The 25979-nt window shown below is 41.5% G+C and overlaps 3 pseudogenes across 3 annotated transcripts; all 3 read right to left on the reverse strand.

The window, feature by feature from the left end:
• Window positions 1-2363: 2363 nt before the first annotated feature.
• LOC308432464 (large ribosomal subunit protein uL29-like) lies at window positions 2364-2733 on the reverse strand (annotated as a pseudogene). Its single transcript has one exon. The product of its transcript is annotated as a large ribosomal subunit protein uL29-like (transcript).
• Window positions 2734-2922: 189 nt separating this feature from the next.
• On the reverse strand, window positions 2923-4042 carry LOC308432420 (tubulin alpha-1B chain-like; annotated as a pseudogene). The gene has a single exon. The product of its transcript is annotated as a tubulin alpha-1B chain-like (transcript).
• Window positions 4043-22862: 18820 nt separating this feature from the next.
• Window positions 22863-23172, reverse strand: LOC308432139 (alpha-ketoglutarate dehydrogenase component 4-like; annotated as a pseudogene). Its single transcript has one exon. The product of its transcript is annotated as an alpha-ketoglutarate dehydrogenase component 4-like (transcript).
• Between the last annotated feature and the right edge of the window lie 2807 nt (window positions 23173-25979).

Consider the following 25979-nt stretch of genomic DNA (forward strand, 5'->3'; position numbering starts at 1 on the left):
TCCTCCTGGGAGCCTCCTGGATTGTGTCTGGTCCCAGATAGAGGATAAGGCCCTCCTCCTGCCCAGAGGCCATCCTTCTAAGTACCCACTTGGCAGGCATCCTGGAAAATGGCGATGCTGTGCGGGCTAAGTTACTCTTCTCAGAGATCTCTATTGGACTTGATAAAGGGAAAACCTCACTCAAAGTGCAGACTGTATGCAAGTCAATGTACATTTTAAAAGATGTACTGGTGAGTATTTACACAGTGGGTCAGATTTTTGTTCTGAAGGACTCAAAAGAAGAAAAGGCCCCTTTGAGTAGAGAATCTGCCTTTTTGTTTTCAGCGATGGCGCACAGAGACAGGTGATCCTGGAGGCGTCTGAACATTTTATAAGCAATGAAGGTTTCAGATGTTACACTCAAGATACCATGTTACACAGTTTCACAGCAATTGTTGACAATTATTTCAGAGCCCTTTACCTGTTGTTGGTATAAAGGTAAATCTGAAGCAAGCCGTTGTTGCAAATATCCTCCCTCCTCTTCCACAGTCACAGAGAATGAATGTCTATGGTCGAAGAACGGAGAACAAAAGAAAAACGGAAGAATCCTGCCTTCCTCTCAGGCTAGTGGGAGTTTCTAGTTTCAGACTTAGACTGGACGAATGAATGGGGTTAATGTAAAAGTTTACTCAGTTTCTTGAAGGAGCAAATACAAACTCAGCAGTAAAAACTATACCAGATCACACCTCTGCTCAATTTACCTTGGATTATTTTTTACACGCTTAAAAATGCTATTATGATCAATGATTAGAATAAAGAAGCACATCACTTTGTAGGCTTTCTATTTTTCGGACTGAATTGTCACACAGGGTTTCAATACCTTTCAGATGGCAGGTTACAGATTATATCCTTCCAAGAATGCTTATTCTTTGAAACAAAGCTCATGCATTTGTGTTTTCGAATGATACTGATACTATCACAACTCTTTATCACAGAGATATAAACTTCAAGACCTCCCCCCTTGAGAGTTCTTGAGATCGTTCAGTGGGTAAAGGCGCCTGCTGCCAAGCATGATAACCTTCCAGTCAATCCAGAACCTCCATGGTGGAAGGAGAGAACAGACTCGTGAAAGCTGTCCTCTACCTACTCCTGTGTTCCACGTTCTCATTGCCATGAGTATATATAATATGCACTTTTTAATGAGTACATTTAATATATAGGCATTTTTTAAATTTAGAGAATCCCCCCATGAGGATATTTTTGTATATTTAAAAGTATAGACAGCTTTTGCTACTATTTTCCTTAAGTTCTGTTCCCCATGTGCCTAGGATTGTTAGCAGCATTGACTACCACTTTCTTGAAAGTATCTGTCTCCTGGATCATTGGAGCCAAGCTCAATCAAGAGCAAGAGGCTATCTCTTTCTGGTGATGCCTGTTATTGTTCCTAGATAGAGAGAGATATTTGCTGTAGAAAGCAGGTTCCCTGCCTGCCTTTCATGACTAAGAAAGAGAATTGTCAGCATGCGCAGGGTGCAGCGCCTTAGCTGACAAGAGCATTACTATACATGGAGTTGTTTACCTCAAACCGTGAGGGAGCCAGCGCCATCTTGTAATGGCATCCGCATTTGGCTCCCCACAAGAAAAGAAGCCACAGGGAGGGGTATTGGCAGGGACGGAAGGAAGATTTAAAAAAGGGTGGAGAGACGGAAGCGACCAAGATGCATCATACACACGTGGGAAATTGTCAAAGGAAACGTTTAATTAATAAATGAAACCGAAAGCAGACGATAGGCATGAGTTATGAAAGACAGGGCTGATTGTTTCTCTATCTCTAACTCTGTAGTAGAGTGCTGTACGTTGCTCTATGATTCCTAACTCCATTACACTGTTGTTCTATAGTTTCTAGTTCATTATTTTTCCCTTTAGGAAGTGATTATTTGAAAACTCACTTAAATTAATCGATTCAGTTCATATTTTGTTTCATCAAAACTATTCTATCTATGTAGCAGGGAAACACAAAGAAGCAAACACAACAGCCAAACGCAGAGGAAAAACGATGCAGTAAAATGGGGCGGGGTCTTGTGTCACTTCCGGTCCGTGTGCTATTGAAGTCTAAATCCAGTTAGAAAATGTGGGACACTTTATTCATGAAACAAAAATGATTGATAACTATTTTACAGTAACATTACATTGTAATTTAGATACCATTACGATGCATTTAATAATAGTGCATAACATCAGAGGAATCTTTCATTTATTTTCCTTTTGCTGAAACACCGAGGAAGTCATGGTGGAGACGTTCTGTGATACAAGCTTAAGTTAACAGACTTATTTTTGCTTTTCTTTTTTGCCAGTCAGGCTTGCACTTAATTGTCCTTGTCACCTCAGGCCTTGACTGCATGCTTGCGCAGTGGGTATAGCCGTTCCTTCCGCTGCTTGCTTCTTGGTCTTCAGCTTCTCCTTGTGCTTGGTGAGCCGTTGGTACATGGCTCTAATCTTCTTGGTTTGCAGGTCTACGGGCTTGTGCTTCTTTCCCTTGTAGAATTTCCTGAGGTTTTCCTTTTGAGTCTGATTAATGACTGTGAGGACACAGGCAATGGATTTGCGTACGACTTGTATCTTGGAGAGCTTGGACAGAGCGCCTCCTGTCACTTTGGCGACATGAAGCTGGGACAGTTCCACCTTCAGATCGTCCAGTTGTTTCAACAGCGCCTCCTTCTTGCTGCACAGGTCGCGGGCCTTAATCTTGGTCATCTTAATTGTTTTTTTAACGCCTTTACTTTGACACATCATGGAAAAGTGGAGGTACACCCGGAGAACACATGATCACAGGATGGACACAGCACAGAAGCATCAATGCCTGCAGCTAATGCTGGAGCTGGAGTTTTTTTTTTTTTTTTTTTTTTTTTGAGTCTGACATGATACAGGGGCTGGAGGAATGAATTAGTATTCCTTTTCTTCTTCCTCACCCTCCCCTTCCACAGAATCCACATCAACCTCCTCATAATCCTTCTCTAGGGCAGCCATGTCCTCACGGGTCTCAGAGAACTCCCCCTTCTCCATGCCCTCACCCACATACCAGTGCACGAAGGCACACTTGGCATACATCAGATCAAACTTGTGATCTAGGAGAGCCCAGGCCACAGCAACGGCTGTGGTGTTGCTCAGCATGCACACAGTGCTCTGGATCTTGGCCAAAGCAGGCACCACAGTGGGAGACTGGTAATTAATGACAACCTTGAAGCTAGTGGGACACCAGTCCACAAACTGGATCTGCGCTTGGTCTTGATGGTGGCAATGGCAGCATTGACATCTTTGGGGACCACATCACCACAGTACAGCAAGCAGCAAGCCATGTATTTACCATGGCGAGGGTCACATTTCACCATCTTGTTGACTGGCTCAAAGCAGGCATTGATGGTCTGTGCTACAGAAAGCTGCTCATGTTAGGCTTTCTCAGCAGAGATGACGGGGCATAAGTGGCCAGAAGGAAGTGTATTCGAGGATAGGGCACCAGTTTAATCTGGAATTCTGTCAGATCAACATTCAGGGCCCCATCAAATCTGAGGGAAGCAGTGATGGAAGACGCGATCTGGCTAATAAGGCGGCTAAAGTTAGTGTAGGTTGGGCGCCTGATGTTGAGGTTTCTACGACAGATATCAGAGATGGCCTCATTGTCTACCATGAAGGCACAATCAGAGTGCTCCAGGGTGGTGTGATTGGCAAGGATAGAATTGTAGGGCTCAACCACAGCAGTGGAAAACTGGGATGCTGGGTAAATGGAGAACTCCAGCTTGGACTTCTTTCCATAATCAACAGAGAGCCGCTCCACCAGCAGGGAGGTGAACCCAGAGCCAGTTCCACCACCAAAGCTGTGGAAAACCAAGAAGCCCTGGAGACCTGTGCACTGGTCAGGCAGCTTGTGAATTCTGTCCAAGACAAGGTCAATGATCTCCTTGCCAGTGGTGTAGTGGCCACAGGCATAGTTATTGTCAGCATCTTCTTTGCCTGTGATGAGCTGCTGAGGGTGGAAGAGCCATGGGTTTCTTTGTGTCTGAGTCATCTTTCCAACCCTTGTATACATATTGTTATAAGCATGCAATAGCAAGTGATAAAAATAGGGGTCATGAATTTGCAGGAAAGTAGGGAGGGGCGCATGGAGGAGTTTGGGGCAAGGAAAAGAAAGGGAGAAAGATTGTAATTATAATCTCAAAAAAGTCACCTAAAATAGATAAATAAAATATAAAAAATAGTTCTAGTTTCTTTCTTCCCCTTTGGTTCCTGTGGAGGCCTGCTGGGAACAGGATCTCTCCAAGGCAAGTATGTCTGGAGGGCACTGTTGCAAGGCCATTTTTGGCTAGAAGTGAGTTCCCAAGAAGCAAAGAGAACAGACTCATGACTCTTCTTAAAACTGAAGGTGGTTGTGCTGGAAGTGAAACTGAATCCCACTCAGGCAAGAGTTGTGCTTATAAACCAACATAGCGACTCCTGGAGGTAGACTGCACAAAACCAGAGTAATCTGGGGACACAAAACTCAGACCTGTGGAAACAGTGGCACAGTTCACGCTAAGTTCCAAAGTGACTTTATTAGGCAAAGGTTGTTGGGTACAGGACTCATGTGATCCTGCATCTTTCATGGAGTAAACTAAAGAAAAGTAAATAAATAACTGTTATTATTTTTAAGAAGTCAATTCTATGTTTGTAAAAAGAATCAGAATCAAACTCCCTTCATGTTAACCAGTGCTCAGTACGCTTAAATTCTGTTCACAGAAAGCTCTGATAGGAAATGAAGTGATTCTATCTGTATGTCTGTCTGTCTATCTACCTGCTTATCTATCTATCTATCTATCTATCTATCTATCTATCTATCTATCTATCTATCTATCTACCAACCTACCTACCTACCTACCTACCTATCTATCTACCTATCTATCTTAAGTTAGCTATCACCAGGTAGGGACCTTATAAAAGCCAAGTCTCTCTGAAATGGCAAAGAAAGAACAGGAGCAGTTAGAGAGAGGGGGATTGAATCAAGATTCCCAGGATGATCTAGCTTACGATTGAGAGAAAAATGAATTCAATCTGTATGCAACTATCTTTCAAAAGTCCAATCACATTGTATTCAGGAGGTAACATGCAACATCACTGATTTCCCCAGCACGAAGAGAGAATGGCATCCCTAATGGTTATGTGTAGGGAAGAGCTTCCCTTAGCTCCCCCCTGCCCTGCATACACCGTGTGCCTTCCAAAGACCAACAACTCATTAACTAGATTTGAGGAGCGATGAAAGTCAGGAGATGAGTAAACCAGAGAAATGTCTTCATGCTCCTCTTTGACCCACCCTGACAGTCTTGACAACCACAATGCTGGAACAAATGAAAAACCCATGCACTCCAGTGCTTCCTTCTTCTATTTTCTAGTCAAAAGCAAGAACAAGACATTGTAAAACATGAACAGGAGAGGAAATACCCAATATGTTAGCCAACATTTTCACTGCCAAGTCACCCAGACAGACATGATTGTACATAAGCAGAAATGTGCTGTCATATTGTCTCAAACAATAAATAAAGAGAACAGTGATGTCAGGGATTGAAGGGCCTAAGAAAAGTTGTCTTTTTAAAAATCACCTTCACTGACTTGCTGTCTTGTCCCTGTCAACAGTATAGACCCTCCATGAGATTTCATAAAGCTAACTGAACGATGAAAGGGAAACAGTGTCTTTAGTTAGCACAGAGGAGCAACAGTTAGCTTACATTGCTATACATAGTCTTTCCTCATTGGCTTAAGCTCAGTTCTTCCGAAATAGCTCTTTCAGCAAGTTGTGTTCTGAAGATTGCAGATGCCAAAGGGAAAAATGTCAATAATAAAATAAATGTGAATGTTGACTGCAAGTGAATGTATACCATGAGAAAAGTTTCGAGTAGATGCTAGAAACTTATGTCTTCATAGTATCTCCAAACTAAGCAACGTGTTGGGAAAAATTTAAATTTTGTGTCCTTCTTGATTGAATCCTTACTGAAACCTCAATTAATAATCAGATAAGAATGCTTTGTGTGTCCTAGGAAGCAGGAGAAAATGCAGCTAGTTTTAGTTTATAGAGAGAAGCCAGGCATTGGTGGTTTAATTAGCATGTTCCATGTTTCATAGCTAGCTCCTAGATGGTTAACCAGGCTTGAACCCAGGCAGGCTGGCCCCAGAACTTATGCTACTCAGTACACAGCAATTAAACAAAGCCCATGTTAGCCACCACACTGCTGTTAAATACACGCCGCATTCAAACATTAGAGAAGTCATTTGGTCCTGATTGAGTATTTAAATATTTACTATTTCAGCTAGCTGTGGTGTCACATGCCTACCAGTGCTTGGTAAACAGAAGCAGGAGGATTGCCACAAGTTAGATGTCAGTTAGGTCTACACAGTGAGTTCCAGAATGCTTACGACTGCACAGTATGAGCCTGTCTCAACACACACAGACACACACACACAGACACATACAGATACATACACACAGACAAACACACACACAGATAGATACACACAGAGACACACACACAGTGGGGGGCATTGGAGCTGATACACACAAACACGGTAAGCTGAGCTGAGGCAGAGGGATGGTCAGTCTGAACTATATAGTCATAGTGAGATGTCGTGTCCCCCACCCATCTCTGCCATAAAACAATACAAAAGAAAACAACACACCAAATACAGACAAACAAAACAAAATGTTTCTGGGTGTAAAGAATCACATAATGTCTCCATCATTTTGACGGTGTCTGGCATGGGGATGGTGGGCTCGCTAGTCCTAGTTTTCTGCTGGGAAAGCTACCTAGGAAAGGAGCTTGGCAGGGGTTCTGTTTGTCAGTTAGTGCATTGGTCTGTAAGGGAATGTGATATGTGGAGAAAGGATGTGTGCAGTAGGCAAGGGTGCTAGGACAGTCATGACAAATCTTCAGCAGCTTTCTCCTCTCGGTGAGAGTAAATAAAATATGGGACTAGCGATGGAATTGCTGGGGTGTGAGCAAAGGCTAAAGCGATGTAGCCTGGTTAAGTGGGAATGAAAATGAGTCCCTCAACTCTGACACATTCTGTTGTCTTTCAACTACTGCATGGAGATGTAGGTCTCAGACAACAGAACATTCTGTTTCAGTATCTACTTAGGCCTGGCCCCTGAATCCCCAACCCACCAGGGTTAACAAGAATCCATCAGAGCAGCAATTTCCTATGAAAAAGAAATCCCAGCAGGCCCATGTCTGGGTCTGGGCAGCTGATGGGCTGCCTCTCTTTCTATAGAGCCAAATCATCTTCCTAGGAATCAGCTTTCAGGTATATAAATTTCAGCTTGGAAATTATTTCTCTTGATATTGCTTTCAGCCCTTCTTTTTAAAAGACATCAATTAGCCGAATAAACCCACCAAAGAACACAAAGTGTTTCTGCAAAATAATACGATAATTTGTATTGAAAATGTTATTGAAGACTGAGAGGAAGAAAAGAAGCACAAAAAAAAAAAATGGTAAAGTTATAGTTTATTGGAAATCTGGGATAAGGCACCTTTCCTCTGTTTGATCTAATGTATCTGATTTTCATCTCACTTTTCCTACCCTCCACCCCCACTTTGCACAATTTAGACAGTGTCTCCTCTGTTAATTTGTCACAAAATAGTAACTCACAGTTTAAAATCAGCACTGACAGCCTATAGAAAAACCTCTCAACTGTGAAGTAAGGTTCACCGTTAACAAAAAGTAGGTCTTTCCCTCCTGTTATACTTTGGCTCAACATTAAAGGTACAGGCAAGACTCCTCTTTATAGGCCAAGTGATTTTTTATCTCCGATGTACTTTTTACCATGCATTTGTAACACAAGGAACATGCCAAAATAAATGCAAATGCATTCTATTAGGCTATGAAGAATCCTATTTGCCTACTTTTGTTGTTGTTGGAGACAAGAGTCTCACCAGGTGGCCTGGTGGCCCTAGGTTTCTCTATGTAGACCAGGGTGGAATCTCCTGGGACTGGAGTTATAGAGGATTGTAAGCTGTTGTGTTGGAACTGGGAATTGAACATGGCTCCTCTGCAGGAGCAGTCAATGCTCTTAAACATGGAACCATCTCTTTGTGCTTCTCGTTTACTTCATATTAAGGCATTGATATTTCACATCAAGAAAGAAATTTAAGACTTCAGGCGCTGGCTCTATACCCATTCCCAGGACACCCAGAGAAAGCCAGACTCCCAGGTGCTCTAACATACTCAGGATCACAGGTGAGGAGGCCACAACAACTGCCCCAACACTCGGAGTTACTAGGTCCCCCAGAATCCAGGAATGCAGATACCCCTGCCTGGCCTGTGGCACAGGTTCCTTTCAGTTTGAACCTGTACCGGGAGCAGACTTGAGGTGCTGGATCTGCATCGACTCTTACAATATCTAGGGGAGCCAGACTCCCAGGTGCTTGAAATACCCATGATCACAGGATCAAAGGATCTCAGGATCACAGAGGAAGGTTGACTGACTCCCAGGAGATCGGACACACCCAGAAGTACTAGAGCTCTGACACACTTAAGATCACAGTTGAGGCCACATCTTTCTCAACACCCAGTGTAACTGGGACCCCAACAGGAACCAGGGAAATACAAACTCCCACCCAGTCAGAGACTCGGGTTCCTACCAGCTTGCACCTGTGCCTGGAGCAAACCCAGGGCTCTGACTCCATACCTACTCCTGCAACACCCAGAGAAAGCTTGACTCCCAGGAGCTCTGATACAACAGGATCTCAGGAGCTTGTCACACTAGGATTTCAGGATCCCAGTGGTAGCTTGACTCCCAGGAGTTCTGAAAAACCAAGGATCTCAGGATCCCAGAATCCCAGGATCACAGAGAAAGCCGGACTCTGAGGAGTTCTGACACAACCAGGACCACAGGAGTGACAGGCTCCAGTCAGGGACAGCAAGGGTAGGTGGCACTATCAATAAGCAGATGACAAGAGGCAAGTGCAAGAACTACTTGGCATCATCAGAAACCAGTTCTTGCTCTTTCTCTCTTGGCCTCTTGCTCTCTTGGCCTCTCACCCTTGCTCTTCCCCCACCCTTTTCTCTCCTCTCCCCTTCCCTTCCCCCTCTCTCCATGTGCTCATGGCCGGCCTCTACTCTCTACTTCTCTTCACTCTTCTCTCTCTCTGCTTCTAGTACCCTCTTAACTCCTTTCTTTATGCCCTGAATAAACTAGATTTTATACCAAAAAACAAAACAAAACACCAAAAAACCCAGTTCTCTCATTACAGCAAGTCCTGGATACTCCATTATACCAGAAAAGCAAGATTTGGATTTAACATCATACCTCATGATGATGATAGAGAACTTTAGGAAGGACATAAATAACTCCCTTAAAGAAATACAGGAGAACACAGGTAAACAGTAGAAGCCCTTAAGGAGGAAACACACACACACACACACACACACACACACACACACCTTAAAGAATTACAGGAAAATACTACCAAACAGGTGAAGGAATCAAACCAAACAATCCACGATCTAAAATAGAAATAGAAACAATAAAGAAATCACGAAGGGAGACAACTCTGGAGATAGAAAACCTAGGAAAGAGACTAGGAGTCATCACCAACAGAATACAAGAGCCAGAAGAGAGAATCTTAAGGGCAGAAGATAACATAGAAAACATTGACACAACAGTCAGAGAAAATGTAAAAATTAAAAAGTTCCTCCACATAAAACCAGGTATACTGAAACTATTAGAGGAGAAAGTGGGGAAGAGCTTAGAACACATAGGCACAGGGGAAAATTTCCTGAACAGAACACCAATGGCCTATACCTCTAAGATCAAGAATCTATAAATAGGACCTCATGAGATGCAAAGCTTCTGTAAGGCAAAGGATACTTGAGAACCCAGCCAGTGGGTCTGAGAAGAGCCCAAGCAGGGCGCTGTGTGGGGTGGGTCCACTTGCCCCACAACAACTGACTCTCATGTACTGAGCTTGTATCTTGCAACTTAGTTTCTGACATGAGCTCAATAATTTTAAAGGAACATTTTTATTCTTTGACAATTGCATACAAGTATGTGTATAGTGACCGTAATCACCCCAAACTTCCCTGGCCATCACTTTTCCATCACTCAACACATACCTAATCCCGCTTTTATGTTATATATGTTTGTCTGTGTACACGTGTGTGTGTGTGTGTGTGTGTGTGTGCACATGTGAGTGTGTATAACCATCAGGTCAAATTAATGCTGCCTATATGTATGTGAGTGTGGGGCCAAATATAGGCACCACTCTAGGGAGCACACTTCTGAAGAAAAGTGACTCAGTAGTTATTTTTGTAGATTTAATATTCATTTTTGAAAGATACAGTTCTTTGCATGGAGTTTGACTTCTAAATCTATATTTAGCTTTATAGTCAACTAAGCTATATCCAGTCCCCCATCTTTTTTTCTTTCTTTCTTTCTTTCTTTCTTTCTTTCTTTCTTTCTTTCTTTCCTTTCTTTCTTTCTTTCTTTCTTTCTTTCTTCATTCATTCATTTATTCATTTACTGTGTGTGTACTCAGGCTTTTCATCAAGCCATAGTTCAACCTTTACTTTTTGTAAATTGGATATATTTTATTTACATTTCAAATGTGATCACCTTTCCCGGTTCTCCTCAATCCCCCCATCCCATCCCTCTCCCCTTGCTTCTATGAGGGTTTTCACCCACACACACCCTTCCACCTCTCCATCTCTTTTTATATTCGTTTATATATATTTCCACATGGAATGTTATGTGTTCTCGGCTGGCTCAAACTCTTTCACAGCCAAGGCTGGTCTTTTAAACTTTTATGTAGCCAAGGCTGGTACTCTAGAACTCTTAAAAATCCTGTCCATACCTTTCTCCAAGGCTAGAATTGCAAGAATGTGCCAGTATGCCTGGCTTATTTTTATTATTATTTTAAAATCCTTGTGTGTGTAGATGGTGTGTGTACATGTGCAAGCGTGTCATAGCACCCATGCAAAAATTAGAGGACAATTTTTGCAAGCTGACCTTTCCTTCATTGTGTGTTTTGAGGATTGGATTCCTGTCATTGGCTTTCTAGTCTTGGAGCTGTATATAGCTCTTTGGCCCCTTTGCAGATTTTATAAAAGGATTTTCAGGCAGGTGCAGTGACTTTTTCCTATAATTGTAGCCCTTGGGAGGCAGAGGTAGTGTGGCTGAAACACTTGCGGGAAGCCTGGTCTACATGGAGAGTTCCAGGCCAGCTAGGACTACACAGTGAGAAACTTCCCCAAGAACAAAACTGTTTTGTGTAGTTCTCATTTGGAAGATCACATCATCTTTGAATAAAGACGGCTTCATTTTTTTTTTTTTCCTTTCTCTTTTCAACCTAGATATCTTTTACTTCTTTTTATTGTCCAGTGGCCTTGGTTAGAACCTCTAACAGAATGTTGATTAGGAATGACAAGAGTGAACTGCCTTTTCTTTCTGCTTTTAGTGGGGAAGGCATATTCAGTTTTGTGCCATTAGGTGTGATGTTAACTGTAGGGTTTTTGTTTGTTTGATGGTACATGATCTTTATTTATCAGGTAGAGAAAATTCCCTTCTCTATCTAGTTTGTTGAGTGTTTTAACAGTGAAAGGGAGGTGGATTATTTTCTCCTTCTGCTAAGCACAGCACAGCAGACCACTGCATGCATTTTCTCTTTGTTTCTGAAGAACTAGTTCATTATGCTGATAGATTTGATATGTGGAAAGAAGATGGCAGTTTGGAAAAACCCTGCTAAACCTGGAAGCACACTCTATGTGCCTCTGGTTTAGATTTGCAGCATTTTGGTGAGGACTTCTGATTCACACTTATAAGGGATGTGTTCTGTCATTGTGTCTTTATTTGGCTTTGGTGGGAAGGCTGCACTAGCTTCACAGAATGAGTTAGAAAGTATTCCATCCTCAACTACATTATGAACAAAATGAAGAGGGCTCTTGTTAATTGATGTGATAGAATTTGCCAGAGAGCCTGGTCTTCTTTTTGTTGTATGTTTTCAAAGGTTCCCTTCACTTGTTACAAGTCTGCTTATATTTTTTATGTTTCTCTTGAGTTAATGTTGGTAATTTGGATGTTTTGGAAGTTGCTTTCATTAGGATTTTACTGCCGTGAACAGATACCACAACCAAGGCAACTCTTATAAGAACAACATTTAATTGAGGCTGGCTTATAGGTTCAGAGGTTTAGCCCATTATTATCAAGGCAGGAATTGTGGCAGCATCCAGGCAGGTATGGTCCAGACAGAGCTGAAAGTTCTACATCTTCATCTGAAGGCAGCTAGTGGAAGACTGACTTCTAAGCAGCTAGGACGAAGATCTTAAAACCCATGCCCACAGTGACACACCCATTCAAACAAGGCCACACCTCCTAATATCGACACTTCCTTGGCCAAGCACATTCAAACCATGACCGGGGATTTAAATAGCATCCAGGCTATAGAAATAGTTTTCCAGAGTAGTTTCTCTGAATTTGCTTGTTTGTTTGAGACTGTAACCCAAGCTGATCTTGAACACTGGTCATCCTATCTCGATCTCCTCAGGGTTAGAGTTACAGGTGTGTGCTGCCACACCCAGCCAACCTTATCAAACAGTTAGCAGTCACCACCCTACTTCTGTTTCTGATTTCAACTTCCCCTCTTTTCTTAAAACAAAACAAAACAAAACAAAAAACAAGTCAGGTTGGAAGTCTTCCAATTTTGTTGATATGACAAAGAATTAACTATCTTCATTGCTCTCTTGTCTTTTTCTTTCTGGAGTTGTATATGGATTGAATTCTGGGTCTTACATATATTATAAGTATATTTTGCTGCTTAATAAATTTTCCTATGGTATTTTTTTTTTTTGCTTAAGGATAATTGTTCTGCAACCTTCTTTTCTTACAACTTCTGCTGTATACTTTCCCTCCCCCCTTTCTATGTTTGTAAGGAGTGGACAAGCATAAGGGTCGACAGTGGGCAACTGCTAACCACCACAGTTTACCGTTCAAAGCTTTGGGGATTCTATTAAGGGCCAAACTTGGGTGTCCATAACAAAGTGACCACTCTCTTTTCCATCTTCCCGGCACATGAGATTCCCACCTATCCTTGTTTGGTTTTTGTATTTGTCAGTCTGTGTCTTGGTGAGGAACATATTGAACTAATGAGTTTAAGATTAGGAGAGATTTAGTTTTGCTCACGAATTGCCCCTCTGCTTTGAGGCAGTCATGAGCATCTTCACTGGGGTCCACGGCAGAACAAAGCCACTGCTCTGACCCAGCCTAGTGGCAGACATCTATGTTATCAGCCTTCAGGAGGCTGAGGCATGGTGCTTGTAAGTTTGAGACAGGCCCGGGCTACAGTGAGACCCAGACCACAACAAAACAAGATCAAGAGCAACACAGAAATGAATAAATACAGTTCCTCACCTCACATCACCTGCCAGTTGCAAGAATAAAAATACTGGCTAAGGTTCCATAATTCTCTACAAAGGCTTCAAAGGCATGTGACTTATGAACATCACGTACATTTTTCCTTTTAAAAGTGTGTCAGTTCCCATTATACTCTCCTGTAGATCAGTGTTTCTCAACCTGTCTAAAAGCTGCAACCCTAAATACAGTTCCTTAGGTGGTGCTGACCCTCAACCATAAAATGACTCTCATCGTTACTTCATAGATGTGATTTGCTGCTGTTATATAATGTAATGTAAATATCCTTGGAGTGTCACGCGCCCACGCTTCCCGCCGATAGGAACAGGCGTGCAACAAACAGATTCTTCTGCGGATAACCTTTATTGTACAGCACTCTGAGCAGGGGGCTTCTTGAGCAGGAAACTTCTCTCTGAGCCGGGGACTCCCTACCGGGTTCTACTGTCTAGGCGACCTCTCACGTGCAGTCCCCCACGTGCGATCTCTCTGTCCAGTCTCTGTCCACGCAGGATCTCCCGCAATCTCTTTTACCGAGTCTCTCTCCACGTGGCATCTCTCTGCCATCCTTCCACGTGGGGTCTCCCGCAATCTCTCCACTGTCTTCCTCTTCTCCTCACGTGGGGGAGAAATGCACTGCTATATATGCCCAGGAGACTCGTGTCGCTACCTGATTGGTGCGCCCTCCAGTAACTCAATAGTATGCCCCGAGAGCGGGCTATGACGTATGTGGCGCATGTGCATTAAGTCTCTTGGCTGGGCAACAGCTCTGTTTGCTGAGTTCTCGGTGGGAAGCCGGTGCCATGTTTGGGTGTGGCACAAACGGCTCCCTACATTGGAGATAAAGGTTTCCAAAGGGGTCATGACCTATAGGTGGAGAACCGCTGCTGTTAGTCAAAGCTTTAATACACAGACTCTCTGGACACACAGCAAACCACAGCAGTACTTTTATTAGAATATTGGCTTTGGTTATGGGTAATGTTTCATAACTTTTTCTTCCAGCAACTACAATGGGTACAATGAAAGAAATGGGAGGGAGGAAGGGAAAGAGAGTGATTATATATATATATATATATATATATATATATATATATATATATATATAGAGAGAGAGAGAGAGAGAGAGAGAGAGAGAGAGAGAAGGAGGGAGAGAAGGAAGGAGTGAGGGAGGGAGGGAGAGAGGGAAGGAGGGAGGGAGGAAGGGAGAGAAACATAGAGACAGTGTGCATCTGTGTGTGTATGTCTATGTATGTGTGTGTGTATGTGTGTGTATGTGTGTGTGAATGAATATCCGTACTGATCCCTATCACCTGAGGCGAAGGATGGAGACCTTCTGTTGCACCCTGCTTTACGGGCTCCAGCAGGGGTTGGTAGAAGAAAAAACTGTGGGCTCAAATCTGGTTCAGAAGACTTTGGTTTCCAGTTTCCCACTTTATATGTCTGTTTAAGGTTTTGATTGGCTTTGGTGTGTAGAACATGGTAGAAAGTTTGTTTCCCCTTGAATTATGCCAAATTTTTCTCTTCTCTTTACTTTGAGGATTAAGTTTTGAGTAGTTCTGTGGGGTGGTAATGGGGTAGATCCAGGATTAAGTAGAATTAGATGTGTGTCTTAGGCAGTGTTCTCTTTCTGTGAAGAGACACAGTGATTATGCAGAAAACTTGGCTCCTTCAGCACCATGTCTAACTGCAGGGTGCCATGCTTCCTTCCAGGATGATAATGAACTGAACCTCTGAAAGTATAAGACAGCCCCAGTTAAACGTTGTTCTTTGTAAGAGTTGTCTTGCCCATAGTGTCTTTTCACACGTAAGACAATGATGATGATAATAGCAATAATAAATAATCAGTCAATAAATAAATAACATAGTTTACCTTTCAGAAACTTTTTTTTACAGTACTTTATTGAGAATGTATTGGTAGAAGAAGGAAAAGAGAAAAAAAGTGGGTGAAGTCTCTCTCATGGTCTTTGTGAGAGAACCAATAACATGTGAGTTTAATTAAATCCTTTTGGCTATGGACATTAAACTGTATTTAATTAATAGCCATTATGTCAATGGGATTGTAATATATATACTTTTGAAACAAACAAGTAAGGTAAGTTAAATCTCTAGTTATTGTTCTGAAGTGTTAGATTGTACCATGAAGTTTACATCTGAACTTTGATTTTGTTGAGTTAATTTTCACCACTGTTGGTATTCTTCATGCAAATTTTAAAGGGAAAGTTGAGATTTGTTTCCCTTTTTAGGTTTTGACATTTTATCAAGTCATTTGGCTCTGGTCTGGATCTCAGTTTATTTCAAAGGGATATAGCAAATTCTGTCCCCTGAATTCTGGGCATGTATCCCAATCCCAGCTATTGACATCAAATTTTAAAGATTAGTCAATGTAAGTTTTAATCTGAAATTATTTCATAGTATTAAAAAATAATGAGTGTTTTTTGTGGGGCTTGGGGAAGATTGAAAAGGCTTAGGGGACAGGAACACTTACTGTTTAAGAATGGGAGCAGGTAGGTATACATTCTTTGCAACCTACTTTTCATAAGTGTTCAACCTCTCCTCTAGTCTACTACCCAGCAGAGGTGGTGGAAGAGAAAAGTTATTAGGATGTGGGGGAAGTAGACCTGTTCAGCAATAGTTATTTTTAGGATGAGCTTAATCTTCTTGGGCAGCAGTTCACTTCCATAGCAAACAGCAAAGGCTACTCAGCAGCAGAAGACCAGTCCTCTAGGCAGGCAGACACCAAGCACGAACTAGCAGATACAGTTCAGTCTTTTCAGCAAGCAGACACCAGGCAGCTGTAGTTCAATCCTAAAGAAACCATCAGTCTTGCCAACCGGCCTCAGGCAAGCACGAGGGACTGGAAAGCTGACAAAGGAAACTCATGAGCAGTTCTTGGGACAGTTTTTCTCTCTTTAAAAAAAAAAATTAAAGAATTATTTATTTATTTTATGCATGTCAGTACACTGCAACTGTCTTCAGACACAACAGAAAAGGACATCAGATACCATTACAGATAGCTGTGACCCACCATGTCGGTGCTAGGGATTGAACTCAGGACCCCTGGAAGAGCATTTGGTACTCTTAACCACTGAGCCATCTCTCCAGCCTCCAGGACAGTTTTTCTAATGGTAGTGTTGCCACAAGTTGAGTTCAATGATGCTATGTAAGGCAAACCAATACATGTAATGTCTTTAGCAAAGAATAGTGGGGCAAAGCAAACCAAACCAATGCTCAGTGCTTGTCTCTCACACTGTCTTTGAGGTCATATTTATACTCCTTCATCAAGTATCTTTTCATGTGTTTGCTATATCAAAACATCCTTTTACCTGTGTCTGCATCGGATAAACAGTGTTTCACATGTTTACTTTAGCAAGACATTTTTCCCCTATGTGCCCCAGCAAAACATCATTAGACATAGCTAACTTTCCAAAGAAACTAGAAATTTCCACTTCAGGAACCTGAGTTCAAGTCCCTAGTGCTCACGTAAAAAGGTAGGTATGACCAGAAGCATGCCCATTACTCTGCCACTGTGAGAAGAAGAGATAAGAAGATCCCTTTGACTTTCTGTCTCCTGTCCTAGTTCCAGGTTGAGTCAGAGACCCTTTCTCAAGGGAAGGAGGTAGAAAGTAAGAAAGCCACCCTTCACAATAGACAGAAATAATATAAAATACTTGGTGTGACTCTAACCAAGCAAGTGAAAGACCTGTATGACAAAAACTTCAAGTCTCTGAAGAGAGAAATTGAAGAAGATCTCAGAAGATGAAAAAATCTCCCATGCTCATGGATTGGCAGTATTAATATTGTAAAATGGTCATCTTGCCAAAAGCAATTTACAGATTCAATGCAAGTCATCAAAATTTCAACTCAATACTCTATAGAGTTAGAAAAAGCAATTTGCAAATTCATTTGGAATAATAAAAACCCAGGATAGTGAAAACTATTCTTTTTTTTTAAACGACTTTATTTTACAAAACAAAGATAAATGTACAGATTTTAAACATTTTTTGCTTAAAATTATACATTTTTGTCAGTACTGTTTTTTCAGACATTAAAATAATTTTTACATAAAACCATGTGAATATATTTTTTTAGTCAGTACTTGATTTTTTTCAAGGGCTTGACAGTATGCATTGAAAACCTAATAGTTACAATAAGCGTAAAGTACATGCAAAACAAAACGCAACATGGAAATAGTCAAAGTCTTCTTGTTTTGTAAATATATGTATATTTTTTTGTTTTCTTTATTTCTTGGACTTCATACAGTCTGTGAGTTGTTTCTGGGGGAGTGCAAGCCTCTGGGGTTAGCATCCCACTATCAGTGACTGCATATTATGTCTGTTCTTTTGTGACTGGGTTATCTCACTCAGGATGATATTCTCTAGATGCAGCCATTTTCTTAAGAATTTGGTTAAGTCATTGTTTCTGGTGGCTGAGTAGTATTCCATTGTGTATATGTACCACAATTTTTGTATCCATTCATCTTCTGAAGGACATCTGGGTTCCTTCCAGCTTCTGGCTATTATAAATAGAGCTGCTATGAACATTGTGGTGCATATATCTTTGTTGTGTATTAAAGTGTCTCTGGGGTATATGCCCAGAAGTGGAATAGCTGGGTCTTCAGGTAGTACTATATCCAATTTTCTGAGGTATCGCCAGACAGATTTCCAGAGTGGTTGTATTATCTTGCAACCCCACCAACAGTGGAGAAGTGTTCCTCTTTCTCCGCAGCCTCGCCAGCATCTGCTGTCATCTGAGTTTTGGATCTTGGCCAATCTGACTGGTGTGAGGTGGTATCTCAGGGTTGTTTTGATTTGCATTTCCCTGATGGCTAAGGATGTCGAGCACTTCCTCAGGTGTTTCTCGGCCATTCGGTGTTCCTCAACTGAAAACGTTTTGTTTAGCTCTGTACCCCATTTTTTAATAGGGTTATTTGATTCTCTGGTGTCTAGCTTTTTGAGTTCCTTGTACACCTTGGATATTAGGCCTCTATCTGATGTGGTGTTGCTAAAGATCTTTTCCCATTCTGTTGGTTGCCGTTTTGTTTTCTTGACGATGTCCTTAGCCTTACAGAAACTTTGCAATCTCATTAAGTCCCATTTGTTAATCTTTGACCTTAGAGCTTGAGCCATTGGTGTTTTGTTCAGGAAATTTTCTCCTGTACCTATGTGTTCTAAGGTTTTCCCTACTTTCTCATCTAATAGTTTCAGTGTATCTGGTTTAATGTGGAGGTCTTTGATCCACTTACACTTGAGCTTTGTACAAGGAGATAAGAACGGGTCTATTTTCATTCTTTTGCATGCTGAGTGCCAGTTGGACCAGCACCATTTGTTGAATAGGCTGTCCTTTTTCCATTGAATGTTTACTGCCCCTTTGTCAAAAATCAGGTGACCATATACATGAGGGCTCATTTCTGGATCTTCTATTCTATTCCATTGATCCACATGCTTATTTCTGTACCAGTACCATGCAGTTTTCAGCACAATTGCCTTGTAATATAGCTTGAGGTCAGGGATAGTGATTCCCGCAGATGTTTTTTTGTTGTTGAGGATGGATTTTGCTATTCTAGGTCTTTTGTTATTCCATATGAAATTGCACATTGATCTTTCCAATTCCATGAAGAACTGGGTTGGAATTTTGATGGGAATTGCATTGAATCTGTAGATTGCTTTTGGTAGGATGGCCATTTTTAAGATGTTGATTTTTCCAATCCATGAGCATGGGAGATCGTGAAAACTATTCTTAACCTTAAAAGAACTTCTGGGAAAATTACCATCCTTGACGTCAAACTGTGTTACAGATCAACCATGATAAAAACTCTATGGTATTGGTACAGAGACAGGAAGGTAGATCAATGGAATAGAATTGAAGACCCAGAAATGAACTAACATACCTATGGTCAGTTGATCTTTGACAAAGAAGCTAAAACCATCCAGTGGAAAAAAGGTAGCATTTTCAAAAAATGGTGCTTGTCCAACTGGCAGTCAGCATGCAGAAGAATGCAAATAGATCCATCCCTAATGCCATTTACAAAGCTCAAGTTCAAGTGGATCAAAGACCTCTACATAAAACCAGGTACACAGAAACTAATAGAACAGAAAGTGGGGAAGAGCTTAGAACATGCAGGCACAGGAGTAAATTTCCTGAACAGAACACCAGTGGCTTATGTTCTAAGATCAAGAATCGGCAAATGGGACCTCATGAAATTGCAAAGCTTCTGTAAGGCCAAGGACACTCTCATTAGGACAAAACTGCAACCAACAGAAAAGATCTTTGCCAATCCTACATCTGATAGAGGGCTAATATCCAATATATACAAAGAACTCAAGAAGTTAGATTCTAGAGAATCAAACAATCCTCTTAACAATGGGGGACAGAACTAAACAAAGAATTCTCAACTAAGGAATATCGAATAGGTGAGAAGCACCTAAATATATGTTCAACATGTTTAGTCATCGGGGGAAATGCAAATCATAACAACCCTGAGATTCCACCTCACACCAATTAGAATGGCTAAGATCAAAACCTCAGGTGACAGCAGAAGCTGGTGAGGATGTGGAGAAAGAGGAACACTTCTCCATTGTTAGTGGGATAGCAGGCTGGTACAACTACTCTGGAAATCAGTCTGGCGATTCCTTACAAAATTGGACATAGTACTACTACCTGAGGACCCAGCTATACCACTTCTGGGCATACCCAAAAGATTCTCCAACATACAAAGACACATGCTTCACTATGTTCATAGCAGCCTTATTTATAATAGCCAGGAGCTGGAAAAAACCCAGATGTACTTCGACAGATGAATGGATACAGAAATTGTGCTACATTTACACAATGGAGTACTACTCAGCTATCAGAAACAATGACTTTGTAAAATTCTTAGGCAAATGAATTGATCTGGAAAATATCATCCTGAGTGACAAATTGTGTTCCATCTACAGTGCACACAGTGTGTAAGAGAGAACTTATTCCCTCAGTATCTCCTCTGCTTTACACACACCCAGGTGCATGTGTGTGTCACACACACACACACACACACAAAGATAGACAGACAGAGAGAGAGAGAGAGAGAGAGAGAGAGAGAGAGAGAGAGAGAGAGAATAAATTAAAAGCTGAGTGAAATATTCATTACTTTGCATTTTTAGCCATTTCAGGGGTACAGTCCCATGCCTTTAAGTACAGTCATAAGGCATAAAATGTTACTAGTGATATACTAGATGTAGATATCAGTTTTCACTACATATAAATTAAATTATTGTTGGTCTTTTATTATTCTATAGAAAGAAATAGTTAAAAAGCAGTGGAAGATCATTTAGTTATTTTTTTTCTACAAACCCATGGAAGATTATAAGCATCTCCCTTTGTATTTCACATGTTCAGGATGTTGAGATGTCTTACTGTTTCTTTAGGACACGTCTAACTACGGCTGCGGAGGATGCTAAGATGCCCTGTACTGCTAAAACAGAGCTTCCAGAAAATCCCAGGGTAGAACTGACAAGGTCAAATGCTTTGGAAAGTGGAGGCAGGAGCATCAGGGTTCCAAGGCCGTTGCCCACTGCACAGTGAGTGTGTGGCCAGTCCTGGTTACACCAGACCTTGCCTCCATGCTAACCCCTTCCCCCGCACTAACAAACAAAACAAAGTACCTGTTCATGGGTTTTGAGGTTGTCACCTCTGAATGTTCTGGCAGTTCCACGCTTCAGAGTCTATCCGTAGGCCTGTATCCCTGTGGAGAAACTCCATGGGGTAGGTTATCTACAACAGAGTGACTGGCAGGGACTGGGGCTGATCAAGTAGCTGTCATGATGTGTCAGTATTTACAATCACGTTTGCTTTATATACAATAATGACATGTGTCCTTTTGAAATATAAAAATTATTTCAGTGCTGTATGTTTCATCGCACCCAGCCTACTCAGGAGCCCTGAAGTAAAAGTCTTGCAGCCCACACACCAGGCTTCAATTATTAATCCCAGGCAGTAAGGGCAACAAGATGTTATCTTGATAGTTCATATTATCTCTTGTCAAATAGTAACTGGAATGCAAAATTCATTTATTCTCCGAACAGATAACATTTATTCTCTGGTCACTTATCATTTAGTAAGAACCACATTAAATAATTGAGTTCAATTATTCAACTACATTGAATAAAAGAGTGAATAAGAGAGACATCATTCACAATTACCAAGCTCACTCTCCGGAGGGAGAACAGTCAGTTCAAATCACAAAACAATTTCAGATAATGAGTTGTGGTGATGTAAATAAAACACACCCACTGGATTAAAGTGCCTGAAGGGGGAGTTTGTGTTGGAGGCATTGGAAGGATGGTAGGTCTGGCGGTTAGGAGGCAGCTGTCGGGATCGTCAGTGGAAGATTCTAGGCTGGATGAAAAGCAGCCTCAAAAGCTACTAAGGAGTTGTTGACTTGAAAAACAACACAAGCCAGCCAGTTTGGTGGTGCATAGTGGGGATGAAGGGCAATGGGGCACGTTGTAGTCATAGAGACAGCTTGTGACAGATAATAAAAGGGGACCCAGGCAAGACAAAAAAACAAAATATCAATTCAGTCTCTCTCCCTCTGTCCATCTTTCTCTCTGTTCCCTGGCCCTCCTGAAACCCTCCCTTGTGGCTTGAACCTAGGGCTTTACAGTGTTCTAGACAAGTTATTCTAGCTTCAAGATATATTCCTCAGCTCTCTTCTTTTTTTAAAAAAAAATCTCAGTAAATGCCCTGGTCTCAGACTATTCCTACAGTGCAGGCAGGCTTCGAACTTGTGAACATTTGCCTTCACCTCTCTCTGAAGTAACTAGGATCACAGGCCTATGACACATGGCTACATTTGTAATTTTTTCTAAGTCCAAAGGGGAAACAATTAGCACACTTCAAGAAACATGGTATTTTGTATATTTCAGGAATTCCCCTGGAATTGCTGTCTGGGAAACAGATTTGGGGCACCATGTGGGAAACAGGAAGTTTTGAGTCCTTTAGAAAAGACAACAAGAGCATGGTCAGTGCCAATAGCAACACCACTGAGAAGTGGGCTGATTAAAAGTACTTTTCTTTCTTCTTTCTTGTTCTTGTTCTTGTTCTTCTTCCTTCTCCTCCTCCTCCTTCTTCTCCTTCTTCCTTCTCCTCCTCCTCCTTCTTCCTCTTCTTCCTCCTCCTCCTTCTCCTTCTCCTCCTTCTTCTCCTTCTCCTCCTCCTCCTCCTCGTCCTCCTCCCCTTCTCCTGCTCCTCCTTCTTCTTTTTAGCATTTAAAAATGTAGACTTTAATAAGTGTCCAGTTCAGCTTGTGGGGAAGTTGACCAAGATACACAATGTAGGAGATACATGTGACCACCTAGAGTTTCTATACTTCATTTTGCTCACAGAATATTTATTAAGTTGCTTAGTATATAACTGTTCATTTGACAATGGGGAAGTCCTTTATTGTAAAGCTAATCCTTCTGTCTGGTGACAGCAACCACAACGATCACTCTGGACCCTTAGACAGGATAAATTTCATTTCCTCTTGGGACATAGGTTTCCTCCTGTACTTCTGAGGTAATGATTTTTTTTATTTCTGCAGTGTCTGGTGACCCCTGATGCATCAGTAAATCTGGGGACATATTTCCTTTAGTATGCTGTAAAATTACAGAGGAGTAGGGACGTTGTGCAGCAGATCCCAAAGCTTCTGAGGCACTGAGTTTAGGTTTGTCTCTTCTGTTAGGGAACTTTATTAATGGAGCATGTGGCTTCACTACCTGCATGACCCTGGTGGCAGAAGCCATCTTGCTGCCCATAATGACCAAAGATCTACTTCTTTGACATAGTTTATCAACTTCATGCTCCATTAGTATTTTGATGTAGATGGCATGCAAGATAGAGGTAACAAGGTAGACCTCGGGGGGGTGTCTACCTTGGCATTTCCCTACACTGGGGCATTTGTTTGAACAGTTAAGCCACAGGGGTGGCTTATTATTGAGGGAAGACAAGGAGAAATACAAATTATCTTGGATAAGGAGGTCAAGACAAGAGATGAAGATGGAGAACCAGGACCACACAAACAATAGAGCCATGGACTGGTGAGACCCCAGCTGACAGGCTAGACAGGTAAAGAAATAAGGATAGCTCGAATAAGTCGGGAGAGGCTGAGAGTCCATTCTGATGGAAGTAAAAGTGTTGCTGAGGTTTGCCCCGAAGGGTTAGAAAAATGAAGAAATGACTGGAGCATAGTATAAATAGTTAACAAAGGTGTTATGGATAGCTTATATGTTTGTGGCTACAGAAATGATCCTGTAGATAGCCTCTAATGGAACAAGGAGAGCTACATGGTCATTGCCGGCTTAAATTTCTTGAACATGGGAAAAGGAGATAAAAATCTAGAAAGTCAGGGGATGGCTTGGTATGTTTTTAGGCACAGGGAAGTCTTTTCACTGGAAGAAGAGGAAGGCTAAGAATGGGAGTATAGATGAGGCATCTCAACAGCCCGCTGTTGGGACATGGCTGCATTTCCCATCTGATTACTACTCTCTTCCCGGGGGCAGAAAGAGCTGGGTTCCTGAGCTCTTTCTGAGGTAGAAAAGAGAGATTTTCAGAGGGTTGAAGAGTGAACAGGAAACTCACTTTTGTTTGAACAGTAGAAGTGTCAGAGGTTTCCTGGCTGCTGCTGAATGCTCATGTAAAACTAGTGGTGAGAAACTGAGGGGAGATCAAGCTATGTGGCTGATGAAGTCCCATGAAGAACATTTGACTTTTGGGCAGAGGTGCAGAGTAGATGGGTGGATGAGTTAGATTAAGACTTTTTTTTGTTTTTGTTTTTGTCTTTGTTTTTAAAGTAGTTTCTATTTTTTCTTCTAATTTTAAATTAGATATTCTGCATTTACATTTGAGATACTGTCTCTTCTCCTTCCCCCACCCCGCTCCCTTCTCCCTCCATTTGTCTTCACAAAGATGCACTCCCTCCTAATCACCCTGTCCACCCCATTGCCTTGTCATTCCTCTACACTGGGAAAACATGACCTTCCTGGACCAAAGGCCTCTTCTCACGCTGATTCCAGACACTGTTATCTTCAGCTACATATGCAACTGGATCAATAGGTAAGACCGTATTTTAATTAAATAGTTAATACAGGAGGGATGTAGGAGCTGAAGGAAAGTTGATTGTAATGCCTTCACAGATTCTAGAATGGCCGAGGTGGAAAGGGTATGCCCAGGATGAGAACCAGCCTTTTTCTCTCTATAGGACTGAATAACTGTTGACATTGCAAGCCAAGAGGAGAAGGCTCAGGAAGAAAATGAATCAAAAATGGCTGTAACCTTGTCATGATGGTTCTTCCTCGAACATGGTGGACTCACTAGCAATGCCAAGGTACCCATGGTATTGGGTATGAGTGAGCGAGATATTATAGAAGCAAAGATTGGAAGAACAATCTGGCATCCGAGGAGATAAGGGATTAAGAAAAGCAGTGTACTCCTTACCCCCATGAGACTCTCTGAGCAAATGGAGTTCTGGCCACTTCTGCCCCTTAAAGGAGCCATTGCTCTGGACACAGAACTGCATCGCCTTCTCTGTTATTTGTACTTGACAGATAGTGCAGCGGAGACTTTGCTGAACTTGTGGACAGTGCATAGTAGGGTGAAGGGCAAAAATCCCGCAGGCAAAACTTACCCAGGCAAAATCTTAGCGACAATAGTCCTTTAGGTGTAGCATGGAGAATGAACATCTCAAAATTTCAAATGAGTGTTATAAGATTAAAAGATGTGTTCTATTGAAAGAGACTTACGTGACGATCTTTGACTTTTGCCTGTGGAATCTGATAAGCTCATCATATCCTTTTAGAGACAGTCTTGGGAATTTAGAAGAACAAACATTTGTTGGAGCAGACCTGCATTATGACTATTAGAATAAGAAGAATTCTCCTTTAAATTATAGCGTTGTTAATAGAGATCAGTGGAATTATTTAGCACTGTTTGGAAAACTCTGAAGATTCATTTTCCTGTACTCCAATATAGAGATATAAACAAACATTACATGTGGAAAATTGAATAGTTTTTGTTTTGAGTCTTTGGTTACTCTCCCATAAAATCTTATGAATACAGGAATAAAACTTCCATTTTGAGTAGTGGTCAAATGAGTAGAGGTTCCCAAAGCCTCCCTAGAAACTTGACATCCTACTTGGCAAAAAGAGACATTTATATGAGTACCTGACATCCTTATTGGCAAGTTAAAACAAGAACGATACACAAGACAGGTTCTATGCCACTAGATAAGATATGAATATTAGACAATCAAGTCCTTACTACAGTTGAATACCTCAACCAACGGAGCAGAATAAATGTTCAACAAAGACATGTTCCTAAGGAAGTCTCTATCCCTAAATCCTGATTGGTGAAATAATTTGGTACAGATGTTTGTAGATCTCAGGCTTAAAAAGCCCTGTAGGACCTTAAGTCGAGGACATGGTTCAGCTCTGGAGTCTGAATTGTATCCCCGATCGATCAGTCTTGGGGTGCGACATTCAATAAACCATGCTTAGTTGACGGAGATCAGTGACTGAGTGGCTGTGTGACAATTCCAAGATCCCAATATTGATGCACTTGTCACAAT

Source organism: Micromys minutus, assembly GCF_963924665.1.
Source record: "Micromys minutus genome assembly, chromosome: 18".
Classification (NCBI taxonomy): domain Eukaryota; kingdom Metazoa; phylum Chordata; class Mammalia; order Rodentia; family Muridae; genus Micromys; species Micromys minutus.